The 9692-nt window shown below is 40.8% G+C and overlaps 1 non-coding gene across 1 annotated transcript; it reads right to left on the reverse strand.

The window, feature by feature from the left end:
* Positions 1-8790: 8790 nt before the first annotated feature.
* Positions 8791-8862, reverse strand: Trnae-cuc (transfer RNA glutamic acid (anticodon CUC)). Its single transcript has one exon. It is a non-coding gene; the product is annotated as a tRNA-Glu (tRNA).
* Between the last annotated feature and the right edge of the window lie 830 nt (positions 8863-9692).

The following is a 9692-nucleotide window of genomic DNA, read 5'->3' on the forward strand; positions in this document are numbered from 1 at the left end:
GCAGTCCGTTGTAACGATTCATACGAGTGTAGCTCACATGCATTTGAGTGTTTGTTTTTTTTTTTTTTTGTTCGCTGTGTGTAGAGTGCTGTGCTATTTTGGTTATTGTAGTTATGATAGATAGATATTCAGCGGTCTCAGGCCCTGCAGACGCCATGCTGCTTCTGCAAATTGCCTCCATTCCTTCCTGTTATGTGCCCAGTTCCTCCAGGTGTCTATTCCCAGGGATGATAGGTCCTTCGCCAGATCGTCCATAACGCGCTGCCTTGGTTGTCCAACAGGGCGTTAGTTGTTTGGTTTCCCCATTAGTGCCATCTTCGCCATACGGGTTACGTGGCCCACCCATTGTATTCTTTTGCGCTTTATCTTTTGTAGGATAATTAGTTGTCCCATCAGGAGGTAGATCCCCTCGCTTTTCCTCCTACTCCTCCTCCTTCATTGTCCGTTTTCTAAAACTGGTCCCCTTATGTTCCTCATTACTCTTCTTTCAAGTATTAATAGTTTTTCCCTTTCTCGCTTAGTCATGCTCCATGTTTCTGAATCATATATTACTGCTAGGCATATCACTGCCTGAAACTCTGTACAACCTCTGGTTTAGTCCGTTTATCCAGGTCCCATCGCCTTAAATTCCCACCTTTCTGCAGTTTCTTCATTTTTAATCTACAGTTCATAACCAGTAGATTGTGGTCAGTGTCCACATCTGCCCCTGGAAATGTCTTACAATTTAAAACCTGATTCCTAAATCTCTGTCTTACCATTATATAATCTATCTGATACCTTCTAGTATCTCCAGGATTCTTCGATGTATACAAACTTCTTTCATAATTCTTGAACAAAGTGTTAGCTATGATTAAGTTATGCTCTGTGCAAAGCTCTACCAGGCGGCGTCCTCTTTCATTTCTTAGCCCCAATCCGAATTCACCTACTATGTTTCCTTCTCTTCCTTTTCCTACTCTCGAATTCCAGTCACCCATGACTATTAAATTTTCGTCTCCCTTCACTACATGAATAATTTCTTTTATCTCATCACACATTTCTTCAATTTCTTCATCATCTGCAGAGCTAGTTGGCATATAAACTTGTACTACTGTAGTAGGCGTGGGCTTCATGTCTATCTTGGCCACAATAATGCGTTCACTATGCTGTTTGTAGTAGCTTACCCGTACACCTATTTTTTTATTCATTACTAAACCTACTCCTGCATTGCCCCTATTTGATTTTGTGTTTATAACCCTGTATTCACCTGACCAAAAGTCTTGTTCCTCCTGCCACCGAACTTCACTAATTCCCACTATAACTTTAACCTATCCATTTCCCTTTTTAAATTTTCTAATCTGACCTATAGAACGCCAGTTTTCTTTTTCCTGATAACGACCTCCTCTTGAGTAGTCCCCGCCCGGAGATCCGAATGAGGGACTATTTTACATCCGGAATATTTTACCCAACAGGACGCCATCATCATTTATCCATACAGTAAAGCTGCATGCCCTCGGTAAAAATTACGGCCGTAGTTTCCCCTTGCTTTCAGCCGTTCACAGTACCAGCACAGCAAGGCCGATTTGGTTGATGTTGCACGGCCAGGTCAGTCAATAATCCAGACTGTTGCCCCTGCAAATACTGAAAAGGCTGCTGCCCCTCTTCAGGAACCACACGTTTGTCTGGCCTCTCAACAGATACCCCTCCGTTGTGGTTGCACCTACGGTACGGCCATCTGTATCGCTGAGGCACGCAAGCCTCCCCACCAATGGCAAGGTCCATGGTTCATGGGGAAGGTCTAACACCATAGTAAAACATAATCTGTGGGAAAAAAATCTAAGTATTGTGCACAGATTTTAATGTTGCTAGGCAGAGGAATGGTGTGGAGGAAGCATATTTTATAATAAGTTTTTACCCTCAACGTGGATAGTTATCACTGTTTTCTGAGAAGGACCTGTAGGTGCTACTCATGATACACTGAGAAATGCATCATCATTCTACAAACAAAAGTCATTAGATATAAGCAGTACCCTCATTGACTCTTTACTTGGTGGTTTAGCAAAATGCCTGCAAAAACTAAATCTCATTTAGCTTTTGTTATTTTAAAAATGTAAATGTTCACAGAGAATTCTTTTTCATTCTATAGCTAGACACTAAAGTTGATGATGGTATGGGGGGAGGGGGGGGGGGATATTGCCTGATATCTGATTACATTCTGGGGTAATGGCCTCAGAAAGGTTGTGAACCAACAAACTACAGCAGTGATCTGGGATAGCCTAAGAACCCAGGCAGGTGTCATTAGTGCCAACACGAGCTACAATCTGCAGCTGAATGAACCTGATTAGTGGATTCTGTACCCACTTAAATTTCTCAGAAACAACCGGAAAGCATTTCGTTCACACTGGTATTCTTTCCTTGATGTCCATTTTTATGTTATTGTCAGTAGTAAACCAAGATCCCACGTATTTGAACTGGTCTACTCTCTTGGACCTCTTGCTATCTGTCTCAAGATATTCGACCTGCTCTTGTCTTCTTCCTAATTGCATGAACTCTGTTTTGTCTCGATTCACTTTGAGCCCTACCTTCTGTGATCTACTGTCCATTTTCTGGTACTTTTATTTCAACATGTGCTTTGATTCACTTAATAGTACTATGTCATCTGCATATGCGAGACAGTTGAAGTTACCATCCATCTCTACTCCAGCCCACCCCTGTCACCTACACCCTTTTATTACTTTCTCTACGATGACATTGAACAGAACGCATGAGAGAGGATCCCCTTGTCCAAGGCCTGTCTCAGTCTCGGATGTTTCTGATGTGGCTCCTCGGAAATGTACTGCTGCCTTTGACCCTTCCATACAAGCTTGCACCATTCTCACTAGCTTCTCAGGAACTGTGAAGTCACGCATTGCATTGTATAGGCTATTCCTATGGATGCTATCATATACACGTTGAAAATCGATGAACAGGCTGTAGATATCTTTATCATATTCCCAATGATTTTCAAACAATTGTCTTAGTGTGAAAATGTGATCGATTGTCGATCGGTTTGGTCAAAAGCCATCTTGGTACTGCTGTATGTTGTTCTCTATGAATGGTTCCAATTCTCTGAGGAAAATGATGGACATAACCTTATACATTACATTCAACAAGCTGATTCCTCTGTAGTTACCGCATTCCATTTTGCTTCCCTTCTTGAATATTGGGCATATTATAGCCAATTTCCATTCTTCTGGAAGTGTCTCCTACTCCCATATCAACTGGATCAGTTTATATATCTGTAAGTTTAAGCTCTCACCTCCCCCTCGATTAATTCTGATGATGTTCTATCCTCCCCTGGGACTTTGTTGTTTCTGAGTCCTTTGATTGCGATTTTCACGTCTTCTTCCTTAATTTCCGATTCTTCTTCATCTTTCCTTTCCTCCGTTGTGTTTGCAGGTAATATCCCACCTTGCTCTGACTGATTCAACTGTTCTGAGAAGTATTCTTACCATCTTTCTACAATTCTTTCCTTGTCATTTATCAAGTTGCCATCCTGATCACTAATGAAAAAAGTTGGGTTCTTAAATCCATGTTTCCGATTTTTTTATGTATTTGGAGATTTGCCTTGGGTTCTTGTTTTGGCTCTCTGCCTCAACTATTTCTAGCAAACTGGTTACATATATTCTCTTCTCTGCTCTTAGGTTTCACTTTGTCTCCCTTCTGATGTTGATAAAATGTTCCCTTTTCTGCTCATCTCCTTTCTCTTTTCTGTAGCCTTCTGGCATGTCTTGTTGAACCATTTCATCTTCTTCATTATCTTCTTTCTTCCCAATATATCCTCTGCTACACTTAGTACTGTGGACTTGATTTCTTTCCACCTTTCCTCCACGTTCTCTCATGGTTCTATGGTCTCTAAGACCTCAAAACGGTTTTTGATCTCTATAGCATATTGTTCTTCAATGGCCCTTTCTTGTAATTTCTCAACATTCAAAGCAGGTTCTAGTGTCCCCTTCTTCTTATGCATGTAGGTGAACATGAGTTTAAGCCTGCACACAACGACGAAGTGGTCTGACACACAGTCTGCACCTCTATACGACCTGACATCCATGACTCTACAGCTATAGCTCTGGTCCACTAACATGTGGTATAATCTGGTTGGTGGTTGTTCCATCCGGTGAACACCATGTTCCTTTATGTACCATCTTGTGTTTGAAGTAAGTTGAACTTACTCCCAGTTTCTTTGAGATAGCTAAGCTGATCATCCTCTGACCATTCGCGTTGGTCTCGTCATGCAAACTGTGCCTTCCTATAGTTGGTATGTAGAATTCTTCTTTTCCTGGTTTTCCATTAAAATCTCCCAGCACTATCCTGATATTTCTAGTAGGTGTGCTCTCAATTGTTTGTTCTTGTTGGTCATAGAACTCTTCCTTTTCCCCATCTGTTTCATCCTCAGTTGGGGCATGAACATTGATGCATGTGATGTCTGACACTAGTCATTTCCTTGCCTGTTCCATTTGCAAAACTGCCTGTCTATACGCCTCTGTATGAACCCTAATTTCTCGTATCTTTTCTTCGTGGTCCTTATGTGGAATGTATGTTTGTGGCAGGAGAAGCATTTGGTAGTCAGTTTCAAATGCCAGTTATCTAAATTTTCTCAATAGTTTTCCTCGAAAAGAATGTCACCTTCCCTCCAGGGATCCCAATTGGGTTCCTAAAACACCTCCATAACAGTTACAGGTTCTTCGAACCTAGCCCTGACAAATCTAGTAGCCTGCCTCTGAATTGCTTCGATGTCTTCATTTAATTCAGCCTGGTACAGATCCCAGACACTCAAGCAGTATTCAAGAATAGCTAACGACAGTGTCCTATATGATGTCTCATTTACAGATGAGCCACCTATTCCCAGGATTCTCCCAATAAACCTGTCTACCATTTGCCTTCCCTACCTCAGTCCTCACATGCTTGTCCCATTTCATATCACTTTGCAATGTCACACCCAAATATTTAAATCTTGTGACTGTCTAGCAGAACACTACTACTTCTGTAACCCAACATTACAGGTGTGGTTTTCCTATTTATGTGCATTAACTAAAATTCTCCCACATTTAGAGGTGGCCGCCATTCATCACACCAACTACAAATTTTGTCCAAGTCATCTTGTATCTTCCTACAGCCACTAAACTTCGACCTTACCATACAATACAGCATCATCAGCAAACAACCAGATTGATGCACACCCCGTATGCCAAATCATTTATGTATATAGAGAACAACAGCAATTCTATTACACTTCCCTGGGGCACTCTTGATGATACCCTTGTCTCTGATGAACACTCACTGTCGAGGACAACATATTGGGTTCTATGAGGGTCGTTCCGAAAGTAACCCCTCCTATTTCTATTCATGAAGCTGCAGGAGATGCACAGATCTTTTTACACATAGTCACCACCATTCATTATGCACTTTTGCCAACAATGAACCCGAGCCTGCCTGCCACACTTGTAAAACTCTGAACCAGCTGAGGCTAACTACTTCCTTACAGTTTTGCATCCAATTCTTGAAAATGTTCTCCACATAGTCCATTTTTCAGAGGCCCAAAGAGATGGAAGTCTGACGGTACTAACTCGGGACTGTAGGGTGGATGTGGAAGACAGTTCACCTGAGTTTTGCAATGAATTGCATGGTCGCAAAACTGGTGTCGGGCCTCTTGTTATAATGTTGCAGGTGAAAGTTAGTCTTCTCTGGTATTCCCCTGTAAATTCATGCTTTCAGCTCAGTCAGTGTCCTCTTGTAGTGTGCTGAATTGACAGCTTCTCCAGGTTCCAGGACGTCCAAAAGAACTACACCCTGATATCCTAGAAGAATGTACACATCACTTTGCGTGCAGATGGCTGTCTTGAATTTCTTCTTTGACAGAGAATTCGCATGTCGCCATTCCATGGACTGTATTTTGGATTCTGGCTCATAGTGGTCACAACATGTCTCACTTTTGGTAATGATGCTATTCAGAAAATTGTCAATTTCAGCTTCATATTTGTGCAACAGTTCCTAACAAATTTCTATTCAGTGAGGGTTTTTTTTTTTTTTTTTGCTCTGTAAGAATCTGCAGGATTTATCCGCACACTACTTGTGGTAAAGTAGATGTTCCAAGATTGTTTCCACGGCGTCACATCCCGCATTCATCATAGCACACAATTCTCTGGTTATTGTCGACTGATCAGCATGGATGAGTCGATCAAGATCCACTCCATTGCCAGGGATGACAGCTGTTTCAGATGAAACATTGGGATTTTTATGGAAATAATCAAAATATAACTGACGATCAGGTCACTGAAGCATGAAAGTTATTTACCAGTGAATACTATGATGATGTCACAATAGATTTAGAAGAAGAAATGAAATATTTGAAAACAATTCATATTTCAAACTTTGAATACATTACTTTAGAAAAATTGGACCTCTTGTGTAAGATGTACAAACTTAAAATTTCAAGGTGATTGTCATGTTACGTGTAATATCCTCGCAAAAAAAGTTGACATCGGCGCGGTGGCATATGGAAGCGACTGAAAATGGGAAATGCCTTTACGATCGCTCCCATCAGCCATGGCGCCGAGTGTCAACTTTGTTTGCGCATGTAGTAATTTCCTCGAATGTTCATAGACTCTGTAATACAAGATAATAAGTGCACTGAATATGTGTTCGGGCTCACAGTTAGTGCTGTTAATAGTGGCTCAATGATACAACTGTGTACACTACCGCACACACCGATTCAACCTACTACACCATGACCAACTCTTAGTTGGAGTCACTAACGATGGCAGATTACAGCCGATGCTATTGGTAACCGAAAAATTCTAGACAAGCAAGCGAGAACAATTTGCAGAATACGAGGGTTGCCCAGATGTAATGCACCGCATTTTTTTCTCAGCCGAAAACAATGTGAAACGTTATGTATGTATTATTTGAAGTCTCCTGAGCGGGTGTGCCAAGTTTCCGTCACTTCCGACAGATAGCATAGCTGCAGGACAGTTTCAAAATGGCCTCTGTACGTCATGTACGTCACAAGCAACATGCCGTCATTGAAATTCTCACTGCAGAGAAAGAAACTGTGGGGAATATTCACAAACACTTGTGCAGCCTTTCCTGAGCACTGCTGTTGACACAAGCACAGTTAGTCGTTGGGCACGGAGGGTGAGGTCGCCAGATGGCGGTTCAGCGAAGCTCCACGATTTGCAGCGGTCAGGTAGACCATCCACGGCTGTCACACCTGACATGTTGCAGCAAGCTGCTGCTGTCATTCGCGAGGACAGACGCATTACGACTCGGCATGTCCATGAAAACTTCAGTAACCTCCTGAGCTAACTGGCCACACATCTTAGTAGCGTCAGCTGTCACATATCAAAGCACCATCTCTTGTTCCATGATTATGGCTCTGCCACTCATTTCAACGCCTATGTGTTTATCTTGACACGAGCGCGAAAGAGTGAAAACTCAACACTCTGAACTGCTGGACAAGTATGTTTCCGTGCCGGGAATCGAACCTGTCCTCCCAAATATCCTAGCCATTTCTTTTATCCGCTCGCCAACGTTCTTCATTATTGGTGTGTGTTTTTTCTGCCATGCGAAAAATAAACCTGGAAATGTGTCGAAGGATAGAAAATAATACTTCTTCGTTTTAAAACGAAAATAAAAGAGTAAAGGAAAAAGAATGTCCTTGTTGCTATGTGTGAACAAAGTAAGTCTTCTCATTTTATGTTGAAAAGGCGCTAGTAAAATTGTCATTCAGATTAAAATCATTAAGTCCGCTTCTTTGGGTCTTAGAAAGGGTTAAAAGCTATCCTCAGTGTATAACTCGTACGTTTAAAATAGTGTTGATAAATATAATTTTTTTTTCATGTGACTTAAATAATCTTCTTCTTGATTAAAAAAAGTAATGACGGAAAGCAAAATAAAACAAATTATGTCATGTGAAAATTCTCCGTGCATCATACCTTTCTTTTTTATCCAAGACGATAATTGCTTCTGTCCTCTTCCTATCTGATGGACAGTATATTCTTCCTTCTCTTTTCGACCAGCTCTGATCAGAAAATTTTAGTTTTATTTATCATTTCTGGTTTGGATTAACATGCGACCCTCAGTTGTCAGTCCGAAATGTTCCTCATACTCATCTTCTGTTGTTAGGTAATGTAAACTTAATCCTTTTAACAAGATAATTGCATTCCTTTTCGTGCATACTGTTCGGTGTCATGAAGTACGCAGGTGTTATTGCGTTAGCAGAGGTTCTGCAGATGCGTGCTCACTTCTGTCTCGTGTAGATTTTATACATCCTTAACTCCTAATGCTTCGGTCTCAAAAGCATTAAAACGACGAAAGACTGACGTGACAAACGCCGGAATTCTGCGTTCTGAATGGTTAAAATTTACATTCTGATACTTTTTTAACGTATATAAACTATTTTTACAATACTGAAAGAAATGTATCGCTGCATTACAAAGGGAGCTTTGATATGTCAAAAAGCGAATTTTTTACCTTTTTTGTAATTTGAAGTAGATCTTACTTTTAGTTTTGTTTCTGGTCTGTTTGTTAAAACTGAAATTTAGTCATTAAATGCTTCTTTTAACATTTATGTGGAGAACAATATTAGGAATTAAAGCCCTTAGAACTACTCAGAATTTAGGAAAGACGAAAAGTAACTTTGTATATAATTTACATATGAGAGAATGGTCAATTCTAGTGCAAGCAGCTGAACTGTTATTCGACCTCTATCTACTGGTGCATTACATCTGCAATATACATTTAAATAAAAAGCAAAGCGCGTTACGAAAAATATTATTCCGGTACCGGGAATCGAACCCGAGCCTCCTGGGTGAGAGCCAGGTATCCTAGCCACTAGACCATACCGGACACATGCAAGCTTCCTTCTTTCACGAGTAACAATATCACAGACTTCTGTCGTCCATGCATTTACAGCTTTAAATTTGGTAGCAACGCTCTGGTCTGTTTTTCGGCGTAGCGTACAACTCACCACAGGCGTGTAATTATATCCGGACTTCGTTAATACGACCTTCGTTCGTTGCCACGCCACCACAAGCGCTCCAAGTTTATCAGTCCATCATTTCGCTATCTTATTGGTTGATTTTTAGACTTTCAAGTTTGTTTTCGTAATTTCGTTTCATAGATTGCAGAAGTTCGTTTCATCACATTGCGCTTCTGATTAAGCCTCCTAATGTGTATTGCTCTCTATGAACCATTGTGAATATGTTGCTCTTTTCTGATTGCGTTCTTCTTGCATCCGTATTTTTAGGTGGGGAAAATGATTCCATATTTGTTGTTTGGTATAAAAGAGAAGACGCTTTAATTGTATGGTGTTCTGCAATTGCGTACGAATCTGTGTGTGAAATGCTCTGTTTAGATGCACTGAGTGCACTACTCGTATTCTACGTTGCTTTTGTTTGCATCTGTTCTCTGTTCTTTGGCGCATTTAATGAAGAACTCCATGTTAGCAGGCTTCGACATTATTCGTATTCAACTTTGTTACATCTTGTTACCGAATAAGTACGTGTTTCTGCTTCGAATGGTGTTGCTCCTTGGCACTGCGTACCATGCATTTCGCAGTGGCTTGCAGACTACGGATGTAGATGAGTATGCAAATGATAAAAATGCGATGGCAGTTACGCAAAATGTTTCACATGATATGAACAGGTACTCCAAAACAGTACCTACATTTTAGCAGA

Source organism: Schistocerca serialis, chromosome 4, assembly GCF_023864345.2.
Source record: "Schistocerca serialis cubense isolate TAMUIC-IGC-003099 chromosome 4, iqSchSeri2.2, whole genome shotgun sequence".
Taxonomy (NCBI): Eukaryota; Metazoa; Arthropoda; class Insecta; order Orthoptera; family Acrididae; genus Schistocerca; species Schistocerca serialis.